This window comes from Vombatus ursinus, unplaced genomic scaffold, assembly GCF_900497805.2.
Source record: "Vombatus ursinus unplaced genomic scaffold, bare-nosed wombat genome assembly UNPS02014810.1, whole genome shotgun sequence".
NCBI lineage: Eukaryota > Metazoa > Chordata > Mammalia > Diprotodontia > Vombatidae > Vombatus > Vombatus ursinus.
The window spans coordinates 2,795,722-2,814,375 of NW_020954588.1; the positions used below are offsets into that span (position 1 = coordinate 2,795,722).

General features: G+C 37.9%; 1 protein-coding gene across 1 annotated transcript in view; it reads right to left on the reverse strand.

The window, feature by feature from the left end:
* Positions 1 to 1,738: 1,738 nt before the first annotated feature.
* The window catches only part of IRS1 (insulin receptor substrate 1), an 85,850-nt gene continuing 68,934 nt past the window's right edge, over positions 1,739 to 18,654 (reverse strand). The window contains exon 2 of the mRNA XM_027875885.1: positions 1,739 to 6,823. The gene's annotated coding sequence lies outside the window, so the exon portion shown is untranslated. The remainder of the gene's footprint in view (positions 6,824 to 18,654) is intronic.

Here is an 18,654-nt window from a genome sequence, read left to right on the forward strand (position 1 = left end):
ACCAACTACATCAATGAATTCTCATGCTTCATTTCCTAAGAAGGGGTGGCAGTTTGGTGTTGAGGGGAGGGGAGGAAAGCAACATGGGGCAAGATTCTCTAGCTCATAGGTGACCTCATTAAAAGATGAAAAATGGAAGGCTGAGGTTCTGAGAGTCAAAATGAAAACGGACTATGCCTTCATAAGGGCTGGTGTAAAAAAAAAGTGGGGGGGAGATGGGTGGAAAAGAGGATTGACTGCAGCCTTCAAATTTACCTCTGCTCACCTTGGGCTGGATTCTAAAAAGTACAATGCTCTAAAGTAGAGCAGAGCATTTCAATCCCAATGCTGCAAGGAAATTTACTTATTCAGAAAAACCTTAGGGAACTAGAAAATTGTTTTTAGCACAGGTGAACTAAGACCAAAAACAAAAGTGAAGTGAAAATAAACATAGGAAAATCTCTTTAGTTCGGGTCCTATAATTTTATATTTATGGGCTGGGCTGAAGTTTATTCTTTTAGTAAGAAAAAAGGTCTAAAAATTAAATTTATGAAGAAGATTTCTGGAAGAGGGTGGAGCACAATATTTTTTCAAAGGACAAACTGGATTCTGGGTATCCGTGTGATGGTGTGAACAGTGTGTTCCTTTTGGACTCAGAAGACCTTAATTTAAATATTGGCTTTGTCGCTATTTCACACCTATGTGACCTGGGCAAGTTACTTAACCATGTTGAGCTTCTTCTGCCTTAGCTATATAATGAAGGAGATAACTTCTAAAGTCCCTTGCAGTTCTAAATTGACCATCCTATGAACTCCTTGATACCAATGAACACTTTTTAAAACATATCCTGATTTAAAAAATAGTCCTATTCATCCAAAATATTGGCAACATTTTATTAGCTATAGTTTGAGTTTATTATATGGACTTGGAATGAATAAAAACAATTTTTAAAAAATATTCTATAAATCATACCTTGAATTCATGCCAAATACTGAGCAAAGATATTGCAAAGAAGGAAAGAAAAATCTCCTTAACAATTAAGGGCAACAAATGATTTAAGCACTCATAGAGTCACTTTGAATGGTACAGCTAAATAATGAGTATGTTAATTATAATTGATTCTTATTTAAAGCCCTTAAAAGATTCTCTAAGACTTAGAACTCAGCTTCCTGGTCCCCTGATAGCATCATACTCAAAAGAAATAGCGCGATTTCTTTCAAAATATTTGGAAACAGGCTTTACGCTGACAAATTAACAAACTTTTACTCAACAACAATAAAGGCTGAACATATATTTAGGCTGTTTCTGTGCTGTCTTGGAATCTCCTGTGTCTAACCGTAGTTGCTTGCAACTAGCATAAAAGCTTATTGGATTGAATTGGATTCTATGATGGGAACAGACAGTTTATATTCAAAACCTCTCTCATACTCCCTGCTTACTTCCTAAGTCCTTTCTAGGAGTCCAGGCATTTTAAGGTGGCCAACTTAAGAGGATGTCCTTTCCACCTAAAACAATCCTCAGAGGTTTTTAGAGGTAATAAAGTCTTTGGGGGAGGTGGGTGGCCGGGGCGGAGCAAGGTGAACCTAATTATGCTAGGGGCTTCAAATCTACTCAAATCTCTTCAGAGATGTTTGGCTAGAACACCTGAGAAGCCAAATGCTCAGGTGAGTCTTAAAACAAGCTTGGCTACTTGTTTTTGATCAGTATTCTTTTTACCAAAGACACTGAGGATTACTAACATTAATTAACGTCAGTGAACTCATTTCCACAGTTTTCTTTAATCAGGGATGAAGACACTACAGCTCTAAGTACCAGACAGAATCTTTGAGACTAAATCAAGGAAAAAAAATTAAAATCAGAACACTACCAAAACCTTGAAAAATGAAACACTTCTAAATGGAAATATACAACTGGCCTGGTACCCATGACATATATAGATATATATATATATATACACACACACACACACAATACATTTTTCAATACACATCTATACAAGAGAATGTTTTGGTAGCAATACAGACCATGCCTTGGTCTCTTTTTGAACACAAGTGAAGTAGCACCATGGGCAGCACCTTCATAAGCTAATGAATTGAACTGTACAAACATTTTCAGTGAAAACATGTATGTCTTTTATTCTTCCCATCCTAAAGGCAGTCCCTGAGGCGTGAAGAAAGAATTGTGCCTTCAAGTAGCATCGTACTGAGGAAACAGGGCCTGCGCCTACCATAAATTACTAGAACTGCTGCACTACGAGTTGTTTGTGTATGCAAGTGAAGACAGACCTGCCTGAAGTTATCTAGAAGTGTAGACTGATTTTCCTGTTTTGTTCTACTTATGCTTTCACTGGGAGGATGCTTAACCCTTGGGAAATGACTAAAACAACATCTGGATTTACCGATAATTCCACATCATAGATGCCAGGTCAGCAACTGGACAAGATAATGCTTGTGCCATCCAGAATCACAGACACACACACATACACACACATACACACATACATGCACACACACACACACACACACATACACACATGCATGCACATGAATACACATTCCCCCTGGGGTGTGGAATCTTAATTTAAAAAAAAAATAGATTGCAAGTTCCTTAGTAGTAGAAACTTCTTAAATGACAGGGACTCAAGCATATTTATTTTGCATCTCCTACAGCATTTTGGATGTTGCTGATGATATTTTTCATCCATGTGTCAAAAAGTGATTTCATTGGTATAGGATCTCCTGATGTGAGAACTCCCTTCCACTAATGCAGATCACAACCTTGGATCATAACTTAAAGGTCTCAGAGAGATGCCCGAGATTGAGAAAAAGTTAAGTGACTGCCATGTGGTCATGTAGCCAGTATCAGAGGTTGCATTTAAAGCCAGGTCTTTCTTCATGGATCCAAATCCAGCTGTCTATCCACGATATGCTACCACTTTATCCATAAGTTAGGAAAATTCCATTGGCTCTGTGAACAAAGACAATGTTCCTGCCTGGTATGGATGAGAAATAGCAGGAGCAGCAGACATAGGACACTCCCTCTCTAATTCAGACTGCATTCATCTCTGGTTGGTACTTTCTAATTCGCAGACTGGGAAAGTAGAGCTACCACACCCTTAAAAATGGCAGCCACTCTCCTCTTGGGTTTGATAGCAATCTACAAGACAGCAATGTTACCTTCACCTGATGTTTATTGTATTCTTAAAGCATCCTCTCCTTCAACTTGCTGAGAGGTCACATTTGGCCATAGTCCATTTTTTTTTTTTACATGCCATCCCAAAAGATTTGTCTATCCAAGATCATGGTGATAATTCCCATGGAGTCTTGGGTTCCAGGATCTTATCATTTGATAGCTAACATTTATATAGTGCTTTATGGTTTGAAAAGTGCTTTACATATATCATTCCATTAGATCCTCACAAGTTGCAAAATGAGTCTGCTTTGACTGTATACAGTCATGAGGACCATGAACAGCCACTCTTTAGATCTTATTTTCTCATCTTTCACTGAGACTGTAGAAGGTGAACATTTTTCACCTGTGTAAATATTTTCTCTCTAATTAAATAAGGTACATCATAGTTAAGACATGACAACAAAAGGATAGAGTTTTAGTAAAAACACTGAAGAGGCTCCTTAGTATTTCACAAAAGATGTTACAAAGGTTTAAACATTTGGGGGAAAAAAGGTTTTGTGTATTTGCTGTTAGGAAAATTTTAAATCAATGCATAATGGGAAATCAACCTAGATCTATTAAGATAAAATTTAATGGGGATAAATGTAAAGTCCTATGCTAGGGTTCAAAAAATCAACTTCAAGAAAGAACAATTCAAATAATAAAGGTTGTTGTAGAAAAACAAAGCAAACAAAAAGCTATAAACCAGGCCAGTGAAAAAGTCCTTAACCTTTAGGCAGGTATCCAGAAATAGCCAGATATATAAAATTACTTCTGATTTATCCTTATTGTCACGAGGCTCATCAGTAAAGGAATTACTTCATTTTATCTGGCTCGAGAACCAATTTTTTAAACCAATGAGGGTATTATCTTAAGTAAGAAACATACATGATATTTCCAATACTTTTAATAAGTCTGTGGTTGAGCCTATAGAGATGAATGCTACAAGAGTCTGCAGGTGGTATTAAAGATGAACTATTTTGCTAACCAAAGAACATTAAAATCCTTACTTTTAGTTTCCTGTTTAGCTCACATCTCTGACTTTTCTTTAACTGACTTTAAAACACTGACCTGGGCTTTAGTTGAAACTGATCAAGACTGAAGTAGCTAACAGTCTTCAAGATGTGGCACCTATATGAATTTGGGGCAGAGATATTTTCCTTGAACACCCATCCCCTCTATCAGTTTTTACATGAATCAAGTGACACAAGTCACTCCTTTGCCTTCACCAAACTCAGGTTCAGAAACCTGGGAAAAAAATATTCTCTCTTAATTATTTAACCCATTAACAAACCAAAGGCATAAAAAGCTGCGGAAGGGAGATCTCTTTTTCAGTATGTAATGTTCTATTGAGTGCTGGGCCAAAAAATTATGTCAATTCCACAAAGAGAGGTGCCTAAGGTAATATATCCATGAAAAGGTTAGGTTTCTTGAGCCGAAGGAAAAATAACTGACTTCACAGGAAAACAGTCGGCGATGACTTGGTACATTGATTTCTCTAGAACTACTTGAGTTCTTAATGGAATAGAACAGGAAAGCTTGATTTTGTTCTTTATACTATTAAAAAGATGAGTCAAAACAGATGAATAATGAAAGTCAGCTCAATTATGAAAGTCTACTTTTTATAAAAAAAAGTAAGAAGTCTTTCATTAGCAGGTTTTTCAAAATTAATAGAGAGAATTTCTACAAAGAGTAATCATATTCAGTAAGGGCTTTAAAAATATTTAAATTGTTGTTTATAACTACAGGCCTATTCATTTCAGCCACTGTTGAACATGCAAAGTATTGGGATCTGCAATGATGAATCAGAATACAACAGCCTGTGGGACACATGCCATTCAGTTATTATTCACACAGACTTTGGCAGCATGATGAGATAGTCACTTATCTCTTTCCTCCCTCACCATCCCTCTTAGAAAGAATAGTGCATTAGTTCCCAACTAAGTCAGTGGCTGGGCAGTGGCCTCTATCAAGCTTCTCTCTCTAGTGATTTCAAGTTTTAAGGAAATAAAAAATAGCTCATCCCCACAAAAAAGCTGGGGCTCCCTGATACAGAACTGTTACTGACTTCAGAGGGAGCCTGGTATCTAAGTTAAGTCACTAAAGTATTAGAAAGTTTACCAGTGAAAATATAAAAATCTGTAATCAGGCCTCTTATTTTAAAGGTAGGATTCACTGCCATTTCTTTCATCACACACACAAAAAAATTCCCAGGAGGTTTATATCTCCCAAACAAGAAAAGGATGAACTGTTTTGGGACTGCTTTGATGCTCCATTGGCATATTAGTATTCCTTTAAGTATTCCTGGTTTACTCATATTTTATTAAATAATCACTAACAGGTTGGTTAGTGCCCTTTTAAGTAAAATAGTCTAATTACATTCTTTTAAAAGCTTTACACTGAAAGGTCTCAGGAAATATGAGATAAAAGTCTTTAGTCGAGTGAGATGTTGTCCTAGCTATCTTAATACACCTTCTGGAATTTTAATTTTGTTTAGCAAGCACTCACTTGTCCTGCCACCATTCTCAAGACAACATGGGAAATGAAATATCTGCATGTGTGCACAGAGAAAAAAAAAAATCTGTGAGAATGGAGATAGCTTATAGAAGGGGAAAAGGAAAAAAAAAAGATAAACAGCATCTAGTTTATTACTCATAGAAAGAGAATGCCAGGATTTACAAACACCCACATTGTTCATTCCAAGGAGAGATTTGGATTTGAAGGGATCACCCATGTTTCTTTTTTCTTCTTCCTTTTTTTTACAATATATACAATGGAAGACTTTGATCTCTTTTCGTCATGTTTTTGTTTCTGTGCACTTGCCGAGTTCAAGCTGACAGTTGCAAATACCAGGTATAGAAAATTTGTCTTCAGTTTAGTTAACATGGCCTACTATTGTCTTATAAGAGAAGTATAAAATTACGATTTCATTGTAAGGAACTCAGATCAACATCAGGTTTATGTTACAAGAGATATTATCAGTAAATATAGCTGTACAATCGAGGGTCATCTGCGGACCTAGGAATAATATTATATTATTTTCTGAATTACAATCTTCAAACAAGAATAGTACCCTACTCTATTCTCATTAGCCTTGTTTTTAAGCAGTTCCCCCACTCTGTTTACAACAGAACATAGTGTACCTCAGTTCCACATCCAAAAAAAAAGATGTGATGTAGGAAAAAAAAAAGTTACATTTTAATTAAAAAAAATTACATATAGAAATCAAAACCTATGTTAAATATTTAATACTCTCCAACCAACATCAACAGTTTGGTATGTAATAATTTACAATGATGATCTGTCATACAGGTTTTTCAGCAGCAAACGAAATTTAGCATACTGTGTAAATGTGCTAGTAGTACCCAGTCTCCTATGATATAGTGGTGGGCATATCAGTTCACTGTAGCCAGCTAAGTCCTTGCGGTTGCCGATGAAGTTATGGAGACTCCTCGTTCTGATGTCACAGTGCTTTTTTGCTCGGCACAACAGAGAATGTGCAGTTCAGTCAACGGACTCCTGAGGTTTGTGTTAAGTAAACAAACTGAACGGGGTGCATGGTACCATCTACCGAGGAAGAGGATGTGAGGTCCTAGTTGTGAGACATGAAACACTTGGCATCTGAATACCCATGAGTTAAGAAGGATTTGCTGAGGTTGTGTAGGTCATCATTCTGCAAATAAAAAAAGAAAGAAAGAAAGAAAGTTATGATCACGGGCATTTTTTGCTACAAATAATGATTATTTTAGAATGTGAAGGAGAGCCACGTAACAAAAAGTCCAAGGCGGCAGACACAACGAACACTGCGCTACATACCTAAAGAAGAACTGCAGATATGTTTAATATGATTGTACATGTATACTCTATATGAGATTGTATTCCATCTTGGGGAGTGGGAGGGGAAAATTTAGAACTCAAAATCTTACAAAAGTGAATGCTGAAAAGTAAAATAAATATTTTTAAAGGAAAAAAAGGTCTATGGATATTGACTTCACTAAAATGTAAAATTCTAAAGTGATCACAACCTAAAACCAGTAAACACTCAACAGGCAAACACATCAGTATGATTTTCAACAGACCCAACTAATGAGAAGCCTGACTACTTACTGAGGCGGTGATATGGGCCATTACTGGGATATCTGAGGAGGGTAAGGGAAGGATGAAAACGGTCCTATCCTGGAGGCACACATTGTAGTGTTGCGGACACAAGTCTTTGTTAAAAATCAAGTGAGAAACACAAAAATGTAACACTGCTTAACAGAAGAATTTGGGGGTGGTGGGAGAATTAAGGAAGATGCTTCGTTTAACAACAAATAGCCAAGAAGGAAGTTCATTCAAGTTTACATTTAAGGGTACAGTTCAAAGAAGTATCATAGAATTTCATTTGTTTTTTTTCAATGTTTTATTTTCAGTTTCAAATTTTCTCCCTCTCTGCACTCCCTCTTCCACCATTAAGAAGGCAAGAAATACAACAAGGTAGCATAGGATATTGGGGGGGGGGCGGTGGGCTGGGCAACTAGGTGGCACAGTAGATAGAGAGCCTGAACATGGAGTCAGGAAGACCTGAGTTCAAAGTCAGCCTCAGATGCTAGCAAGGCCCTTAACCCTGTTTGCTTCAGTTTCCTCATTCGTAAAATGAGCTGGAGAAAGAAATGACAAACCATTCCAGTACCTTGCCCAAAAGGGTTATGAAGAGTCGGACACAATTGAAAAATGACTGAACAACAATAAATCATGGAATTTATTTCTTTTTAGTTTTCTTTTCAGTTCCAAACTCTTCCCCTCTTTCCACTCCCTCTCCTGCCCAATAAGAAGACATGAAATATGATGACATAATAGGATTTGGAGGTGAAAGGGAACCCTAGAGATAATTTATTTTACAGATGAGGAAACTGAGGCTCACAGAGGATATATATTCAAGATCACACAAGTGGTAAGCATTTAAAGCTAGCCCGTGACTCCACAGCCTGTGATCTTTTCACTGTACTACAGTACCTCCAATTCAAGAAGGCAATACTTAAAGAAAAGATGTGTTATTCATTCCCCTTGATACAGAATGGTGCTGAGACAGATGCCTTTTATAACCTGAGTTTACCTCAAGTCTACAGCGAAGTCTATAAGAAGGAGACGATCCCTAAGCTAGGAAAAAAAGGCAACGAAGAAGTTAACAATTCTGCCCTAGCTCTCCCCGTCCCTGCCTTCTGCCCCATCTCCTTTCTAAAGGGGGGTTTTACTAATATTTACACTCAGGCTTTCAGGTAAGTCCAAACTCATGAAACTAGGATTATAGGCTTATATATGAGAGTAGTTCTGTATATTTTAAAATATGAACTCTCTACTAAAAGATAGGCAAACAGTCTATTTTCCCCCACTTGCAAATAAAGACTTGCCATAGAGACACCAAGGTAAAAACTTGCAAAAGGCCTCCCTGTCCTGTGCCCATTAATTGCCAAGGAACAGAATTTACTTTGTGTGGTCCTCAAGTGAAAGGGAAGCCTATCTTTGCAAATGATGTGTGGTATGCTGGGAAACTCCCTGGAGAATTATCTCACAGATCTCTTATTTACTCTCAACTTTCTCCTGAAGCCCTCTAGCAGCGACTGGAATGTTCCTCCCAGAATATCTCCATCCAGCTTACTTAACAGAGCTTCGAAGCGAGGGGCCTAAAATTAGACGGTAATGCCATACTTTATTACAGGGCTGGTGACAAACAAAGAAATTTCTTAATTTAAACAGGGAAAGAGGGAAGGGTGCATGGTTTGCTTTGCATTTCATACCTGGCTCTCTTCCAAAAGAGCTGAACGAATAGTTCAGTAAAGGAACAAAGTGTACCCGGTGAGCTGCATGAGCACATGCTCCAACCTGCACTGGCTGTATAAGAGATGAGGTTGGGGGCCATTGAGAAGGGGAGTTAACGCAGAGCTTCACTGTATGTGCTGAAATCTACTGCTCTGAGTTGCTTTAAATACACTCAAGTCATTTCTGGCATGTAAGCTGAAATCATGGGAGATAAGAGGCAATCTGCTGGCTGTTACGGACCTACCTACACCTGAAAAACAGCAAGCACGTTACTTCTCAAATCGTTCTAAGACAAAGCTTGTCCTAAGGCTCACTGGAAGCTACTGAATGTCGAATGCACACCAATAGCTGGGGTTCTCCCAGGATTCTCTAATACCAGCCAAAAGCAAGAAGGAAACCAGGGTCTGCTGAAATCCTACCACTTCAAAAGGCACTCACTATCTAAACACATACAATAAAGTTTTTCACTATATGGGTAGGGGGTGTATGTGTGTATACACTATGTATGTATGTATGTATATATGCATGCATGCATGTGCATGTACTCACATATAGGTATATGGATATATATATACACATATACATATGTATATACATACACACACACACACACACATATACACGTATATGTGTCCAGCCAGTCAATAAGCATTTATTAAGTGCCTACTATGGGCCAAGCACTGTACTAAAGTCATTAACCTCATTTTTTGCCAAAACCTTCATCACTCACTTTTTTCAACAGATCTGGTTCCCGATGGGCTATTTCTAAAATTTAAATCTTAATCTGATTTAAATTCTTGGACTATTTCTAGACATGAAAACCACTCTGCCAGTATAAGCATATACTACCAACTTAGGATATTTGGAAGGATACACAAGATAATAACAATCCCCAATATTTTCACCTTTGCCATCATGATTGGAATAAATCTTTGGTCTTCCAGGTGACTCCTTTATTGGGATAATACATATTTGATATTAGGTTTCCAGGATGTTTATTAATTTACTTTTCTTTTTGGGATAACATCTTATACATGTGGGTGTCTATACATCCACATCTATAAATGTACCTATTTATTTACACACACACACACACACACACACATAAAACCAAAACTAGGTTGGAAAGCAAGTCATCAAGTGCTGTATTGACGTGCCTTCATAAATTTCTATGATTTAGAAATACTATCTAAAAATACAGACAACAATAACCACAGTAAGCTCACATGATGGGCTCAGATCTTTGGGCACAGTAAAATGTGAAAGATTTCCTTAGCAAAAAAAACCATGAAAATTTCCTTTCTACCATTTGTCATTCCTGGGATCAGCTCTTAGGAGTTACATCATTCTGTGTTAATTTGTAAGCAAAGTAACATGACACCTCCAACGGTCACAGGTTTTGTGGTGGGAAACGATTCTGTGATATTGCCTTGTCCCAACAACAATATCCCAGAGGCCCTCCTCTGGCATCTTCTAGTACTATAATACCAACTTATTAATACCATTAACAGTAATGAAAACAAAATGCTTTGAGAATTCACAAATGCATCAACACTCAAGAAAGGGTCGTCCTTTTGAAATGGGTCATTGAAACTTATGGATTATTACATAACCACATATGGTAGAAATTCACATTTTACTAGACCATAGTTACTGAAGTCATTTTTCCAATGATGAGGGGCAAGGCAGAGGAGACGGAGAGAGGAGTTACAAGATTTAGAGAGAGGAGATCAAAACATACAACTTTGATCATGTAAACTGTAAAAGCTTCTGCAGGAACAAAATCAATTTAACTAGAATAAAATAAAGCTGTTAGTTGTAGGGGAAAAATATTCCCAGAAAACATGTCTAATAAAGATCTACTACCTAAGACATATAGTAAACTGATACAAATAGAGCCATTCCCCAACAGTTAAAGGTGGAAGAATGTTTATAGGAAATTTGGGGGAAAAAATGCGAACTATTTACAATTATATAAAAATGTTCGAAATCATTAAAAGTAATAGAAATGGAAATTAAAACAACTGAGGTTTCACTTCACACTAATCAGACTGGAAAAGACGAAAAATAAGGAAAATGATACATGCTAGAGGGACTGGGGGAAACCAGTCACATTAACATATGGCTGGTAGAGCTGACTCAATCCCAACTTTCCAGAAAATAAAACCATCCTAGCAAAGTCACAAGAAAGAAGACACATATGAACTGGTGCAGAGTCCAAAGCATAAGTGAGAGAACAATAACCACATTAAAGTAAAGAAAACCACTGGAATTAGAACCACCATTAGAACTCTGATCGATGCAGAGTCCATTGAGAGAAAATTCAGAAAGATGGTGGACTATGGGTGTGGATCGAGGCTTTGGCATTTTAGAGATGGCCAGTGTCTTGGTTTGTTTTGAATAACTACTTGTCTGTTATACAGGGAAGATTTCATTGTTGGCAGGGAGCAGGGCAAAGTGTCACTGAGAAATGACAAAGATGTAAAAAAATATCAATAAACCATTTTTTTTCTAAAAGAAAAAGAGTATAAGATTTTTTTTCAAGTTGCTTCATTGTATTGGATTGTTTTTATCAAGAAAGCTGCTAATGTATGGTTACAAAACTGGTCCAATAAGTACCATCAAAGCAATACAGATTGGGTTTAAAACCATTTCTTTAAGGGTATATTTACAACCCCCTGAAATCTACCAACAGTTTGTTTAGCAAGGTGTGACACAGCAGTAGTACACATCTGGTGAGAGCATTATTAGTAATTCCTATTTTACTGAGGATAGAGGTAAAGAGTAGTAAAGCTGCTCAGCATATACTGTAACACTGCCAGAAATACCACATTTCCTGTTCTAACTACACGTAAAAATTATTGTACTAATTAGCTTTCTTCAATGGAGCTCACTGTCTGAAGACTTACATACAGTTCAACTAGAAAAATAATTCTAGGAATTAAATTCAACTATTTAAAGTACAACAATGACTTATTCCAAAGAAAAGAGCATGCCATTGGATATGGCAAATAGAAGCCAAGCAGAATCTAAGAACAAGAAAGTTAAAGACCCCCAAGTAACAATATTATTTGTACCCATTCACATATGCTAAAGGAGCAGCTAGGTGGTGCAGTGGATAAAGCACTGGGCCTGGGGTCAGGAAGACTCATCTTTCTGAGTTCAAATTTGGCCTCAGACACTTAGCTGTGTGTCCCTGGGCAAGTCCCTTCATCCTGTTTGTCTCAGTTTCCTCATCTGTACAAGAAGCTGGAGAGGAAATGGCAAATCCCTCCAATATCTTTGCCAAGAAAACCCAAATGAAATCACAAAGAGTCAAACATGACTGAAAATAACTGAACAACAACAAAACTTAGTAAAAACATAGTTGTTTTTTTTAAGTTTAGTTTAGTTTAGATAAAATTAAAATTCTTAAACGTGGTTTATTGGTTCATTTACGGCTGAACAGATGCAAATCATGGAAGAACACACACTCCAAAGAATTAAATTTTAGGGCTGCCCAAAAGACAACGGAGAGGTCCATGGCAGAGATGCGTAGTGAGCTGTTTGTAGCAAGAGAAAAGGCCAAGCAATGGATAGCCCTGTCATTCCATTGGTATCCTCGCAATGTCAAGAGAAATAAAGAAATCTCTAGCCCACTGGGTGGACTCCAGTTTGAGGAACTTAAACAGCTGTCTATGGGCACACGTACCACAGGATATATCCACATCAATGAGATCACAGATATGCCGTACTGAAGTAATTAACTCATTTGATGAGTGAGTCCAAGATAATGGGTCCTTTCCCCATGCGGCCCAGTTAGCTATGCTCTTGGTACACGACCACAGAATGCATATCACACACGAAGACTGGTGGAGGGAATGAGGATGACAAAAAAAAAAAAAAAAAAAAAAGGCATGTCCTACTGACAGTGGGTCTGCGGGGTCATTTCCACATACAGACAATAATACCTTTTTATTCACTCACAGTTCAATACTTTGAATTATCATTTCTTTCAGAATTTAAACAGCTTCGACATTCTACATCTGATCATATGTCCTTAAGCATTTTTTAATGATTCAACACCTTCAAACTACAATCCTGGGTTCCTATTCATAGACACAATTTTTTTTTTGAAATGGGTAGTCCACAGCTGCTGCTTCTATTTCCATGCCAATTCCATTCCTGGACCTCCACAATCTGGTTTCCCTTTTCACCAGTCCACTGAAACTTTCTCTAGGGTCATCGCTGACCTCCTCTTAGATAAATCTAATAGCCTCCTCTTCATTCTTATCCTTTGAGATCTCCCCACTGCCTTAAGCACGTAAGTCCTTGGTACTCAAATCATAATTCTTCCCACTACATACTCTGGGTTTATTTATTTATTGGGGGAAAAGGAGAGAGGTAATTGAGGTTAAGTGACTTGCCCAGGGTCACACAGCTAGTAAGTGTCTGAGGCCGGATTTAAATGCAGATCCTCCTGACTTCAGGGCCGGTGCTCTACCTGCTGCACCACCTAGCCGGCCCCTTTATTTTTTTTCCCCACCTAGCTTGAAATTTGACTTTATCGTCTCCAAATCGTAGAACCTAAAAGCTAGAAGAAACCATTCGGTACAACATACACCCGATCAAGCCCTGTAACAACATTTTCAACAAGTGGGCATCTAGCCTCTGCTAGAGGATAGACCATAAGCAAATCCATTTCTCCTAAATGAACCCTTTCCATTTTCCAATCTGGAAATAGGATCTGAAAAGACTAGAGTAGACCTCAATGGCCCCTTACTCATTCTAATTTTGGATCGTTCTAATGATTAGAAAGAGTTTTTCCTTATATCGTTGGCATGCAAGCTCCTTGAGAGTAGGGATTCTTTCATTCTTTCCATTTCCAACACCCACAACAATGCCTGGCACATAGGAAATGCTTAATAAATGCTTACTGATTCGCCTGGTCCTTCCATCTTCTACTCATGGAATTTAGTTATGTCCTTGGAAGTAGAACAAGACTAAGCCTTCTCCAAAAAGGCCGCTCTTCACATTGTTGAAGGCAGCAATCATTTTCCCCCCAAGTTTTCTTTTCTTCTAATTAAACATCCCAAGTTCCTTCCACCAATCCATGGTTGGGTGGCAGGTTTCTCTAGCCCTCTTGGCCAGCCTAGGTACCCACGTCTAAACATCTGAACTTGTCTACTCTCCATCTTTGCTAAAATGTGGCACCCAGGACTGAATTCGTCACCCATTCTCAACTGCCTCACTATTGCCAAAAGAACCATTCTCCTTGAAGCATTTATCTTGTTCTCAGTCCTGGAGTCATATCATGTTATTAGGCATTTATTAACATCTAATTTTGCCCAACATTGATTTAAGCGCTACACAGATTTGAAACTTTTCCCACCAAATAGACTTCACCCAATAGAGGAAAAAAACACTAATAATAGTTGACATTTATGTAATGTTTTTTAATATACCTGATATCAAATATGAGAAACTGAGCTAGAAGACTCAAAAAATCTAAATCAATCTCATAGATGAAAAAGAGCAATTTACATTATACATGTTACCAGGAATAAGGGTAGCATGCCCTCTTTCTCCAGTCTTTCAGATCCAACCAATTTCCCCAATACTGCTTAGTTCTACCACCTTCCCATTCACATATACCCACCTCTAGGGCCTCCACACACACACACACACACACACACACACACACACACACACCCCCTAAGTCTAGAAATAGTATGGCAGTGCTGTCTAATTCTTCTAGGTATTATAAAGAATAGTAGCAATGACCTGGCAAAGTTCATCTAAAATTATACTTCATAATGACAAAATAAATCTCTCAAAAAGATCCAACCTCTTATGGTACGTGCATATTTTTTAAAGCACAGCAAAAATGCTGATTTCTAAATATGCTTTAATCTGACAAATCTGGTATCAAATAATGAGCAAGAGTTAAATGTTTTATATACACACAAACACATAAAAAACACACATATGAAGAACAAAAGAGAATGTATATAGATATCTTTTGTTTTAAACCAGTTTATTTGTGGCATTAAAAAAAATGATTATGCCTACATTCAAATCTAAGAAGTGTAGTACTGTAGTCTAATTTTTCTAGCAATTATAAAGAATCATAACAAGAAAAGAAAGGAAAATGAATTTTGGAAGTTGTGACTATGAGATTTGGGGTTCCTCATGCAAGGAAGGAATCCCTTGGCTCTTAGAAGGAGCCAAATTGGAAGGTGGGAGATGTGGGGGGGGGGACAGTGTGGAAGATGGGACACAAGCCTAGAAGGTTCAAACAGGTATTAAAGGTATTCCCAGTACAAAAGTGGCCATTACAGCAAAGGCTATACTAACCCCTTCTTCCAACAAAAGTTTTCACTTGATTCTCCTGGGGGCTCCAGAAATTCCATTTGAAAACCATTTATTATTAAGTACCTACTTTGCCATGGTGGAAATACAAAGGCAAAAATGAAAGTCTTCTCTCAAGGAGCTTACATTCCACAGAGGGGATACAATATCTACATAAATATAAAAAAATGAAAAGCATACGAAGTCATTTCAAATGAGAAAGAGTACTAATAACTAATGGAAATCAGAAAAAGCTTCATGTATGAAGTGGCACCCCAGCAATGTTTTGGTGGAAACTAGAGATTCTTAAGGTGGGGTTTGGTGGGGGAGGGAGAATCTGCTCAAAAGCATGGGGAGAGAGGTAGAATTTTGTATTTCATGATAGAGGCAATAGGGAGCCATTGAAAATTTTTGAGTGGGATGGAGGATGGTAACAGATCCATGTTTCAGGAATACCAACTTGATAACTATGTGGAGGACAGACTGGAGCAGAGTGAAGAATGCTGCAATAAAACCTAGGCAATAAAAATCCAATTTTAAAACTAAAGTCACTAGGGAAAATAGGATTCACCTCAGAAGCCACTTAGCTAGAACATACCTAATAAAATGGAGAATACTTTAGATGTTTTCCAGACACAGACAAGCCCAATGAAAAGAAAGGATGTACAAGATTCCCCTTTTATACGAGTTAAGAGCATGCTTCTTAGATCTTTTTCCTAACATCCATTGAAAATAAATAGAATATGAGATTCTGACTATGACTAATTTAAGCCCTAAGAACGGTATATGATTTGACATGCTTTTTTTTCCTTTTCTACAACCATCCTTAAAATACACCTATTAAAAACAGATGCAAAAGAATAAGTAGCATTATGAAAAATGAAGCTGGAGTTGAGCTAGCTAGAGGTAGCTAAAGATATTTGCTACTTGAAGCTGAAAGGAGGAAAAAAAGTCATTTCAGCAAATGAAAAGAAACTTGAATAGGCTAAAGTCAGGCTGTTACTTGGCGACTTGGTCTCTTGGATGGCAAAGGGTAACCTCCCAGCAGAGCCAAAAGCTTTAACGGGGCTGCTTAAATAGCACTTTTGCTTGATCCAAGTCCGATGGGTTGGGGCTGAAACACGGCAAGGAGGCTAGCCAACATTTCAGTGCATTGCATTGCCAAGGAAGAAAACGCAGGGAAAGCCGCCAACGTGTGGAAGGCCCTCTCTCTCCTGTCCTTTTGTCCCAAGGAAAGCCCTTCTGGCAGGACTGGTGCCTTCCTGAGACCACCAAAGAAGAAAGGTAAATGTAAATGTCATAGGCAGGAGCCAATGACTACAGACAACACCAAGTCATCTGTCAGGTCCCTGCAAAGTCCGGAGGGGAGAAAGGACGTTGGTATTGCTGACTTGCTCTTCTCCAATGAAGTTTTTTTGTTTGTTTAAAAAAGAAAAGGGTTCGGAGAATTTATTTTTAAAAGGTTAGATGTTCTGTAAAGAGATGTAAGGGGGAAAAAAGCACTGATTTTAGTGGTAATTAATAGTATTTGGATTAAGTAGATACTAGCAGTCTGACTAGCGCTCAGTCTATCTACTGACACTGGGTCACTGTTAATCAAAAAGATACGCCAAATGGTAGCAACTACGGCAATAAGTATCTGCCTTGATGGAGGTGGCAAATACAAGGAAGCCAAGAATGAAAAACCAATCAATTACGGAGTGCTTATTAAGTACCTGCTATATGTCAGGCATTGTGCTGGATTCTGGAAAGACAAGGACAATGAATGAAACAATCCTCCCTTGCACAGAGCTACATTCTAAGGGGAAGGGACAAGTATACACACACAGACACACACACACAAATAAACACATACCATAGCTGGGGAGGAGGGCACTGGCTATTAGGGAGGTCAGGAAAGGCTTCATGTAGAAGGCTGGGAGGGGAGGTGCTGAGGGTGTCCCTGGTAGAGGGTGTTTTGAATAATTTAAAATAATGTTTATATGCATATACATTATGTATATTATGTGTATCAATACACATGTATCCTTTGCCTTTATTTAGGCTACATTTAAGGAAGATAGTGTGTATTGCAGAATTGGAAGACAGCTATTTTATATGCATGTTGTATGTATATAGGTATGTATTTATAAATTCTATATACACACAAATAAACATTTTATTGTTGCTGTTCAGTCATGTCCAATTCTTTGTGACCTCAAAGACCACAACACATCAGGCCCTTCTGTCCTCCACTATCTCCCAAAGTGTATCCAAACTCACATTCATTGCTTCTAAGACACTATCTGTCCTTACACACACACACACACACACACACATATACACATGTGTGTATATATGTGAAACATTCACTATTGCTTTCATATGGAATTGCACATATGGACGAAGATCATGATTTCATTTTAATAAGTACATTCAAAATCTATTACATAGAATGATCCAATTCGATTTCGAGTCAAGACCACCCTCCTGACGTCACTGGTCCTTTTCAAGAATACAGGATGAACAATCCGTGAGTAGTAGGAGCTAAATGATAGAATGTTAATTGAAAGGAATCTTAAAGAACATCAGGTCCGTCCTTTCATTTTCACTCAAACTAAGTCACATTGCCAAGGTAATGATAACAATAACAACAATAATAATAAAAAAACAATGATGACAACATTAATAGCGTGCTTTAAGGTTTACAAAGCATTTTATACTTATCATCTCATATGCTCTCCAAAGCCAACAGTGTAATTCTGATTTCCTGACTCCCTGATCCAGTTTGGGGTCCGCAGAATGCCACACAGGTAGGGAATAGCCTCCTTACGTGAGTTAACATTACAAAACCACAAAAACAAATGGTCCTCGGGTGTCCACAGGGGTATTTCTGCTACTCCTTATACATCCCAAATCCCCAGCTTTCTGTTGCATGTTTCATGTGGTTTTCTTTCTTAACCTTCTGAAATGTACACCATCCAACACATAGGTCCTAACTATCCGGGTTTCTGATACAATGCTACACTTAAATTCAAAATACAACCTCATGTTGAAGGTATAGAGCATGGACAGCAAGATTCTCTGCACAGCGAATGGAGGTTGCTGTTGCTTGACCTCTCCCTGGAGCCCTCTCATGAATGGCTTTTAAAAAAAAAAGTGCTTTCTTCGACATCTAAGACATCATCTGGATACCCCATTGTTTCTTATCAACAATCCTCAATGTTTCCTTAACAACATATAAAAACAGTTCATAAGACAAGTGTTTTAATAGGGGGTGCTAGGCCGGCAGCGCAGTGAGCTGAGGTAAGGATCATTAACATCACTGACATCATTGTTGGCAGCTGGAAAAAAGGGGAAACCTGTGTTTAATCTATTTCCTACTCACCACAAGCT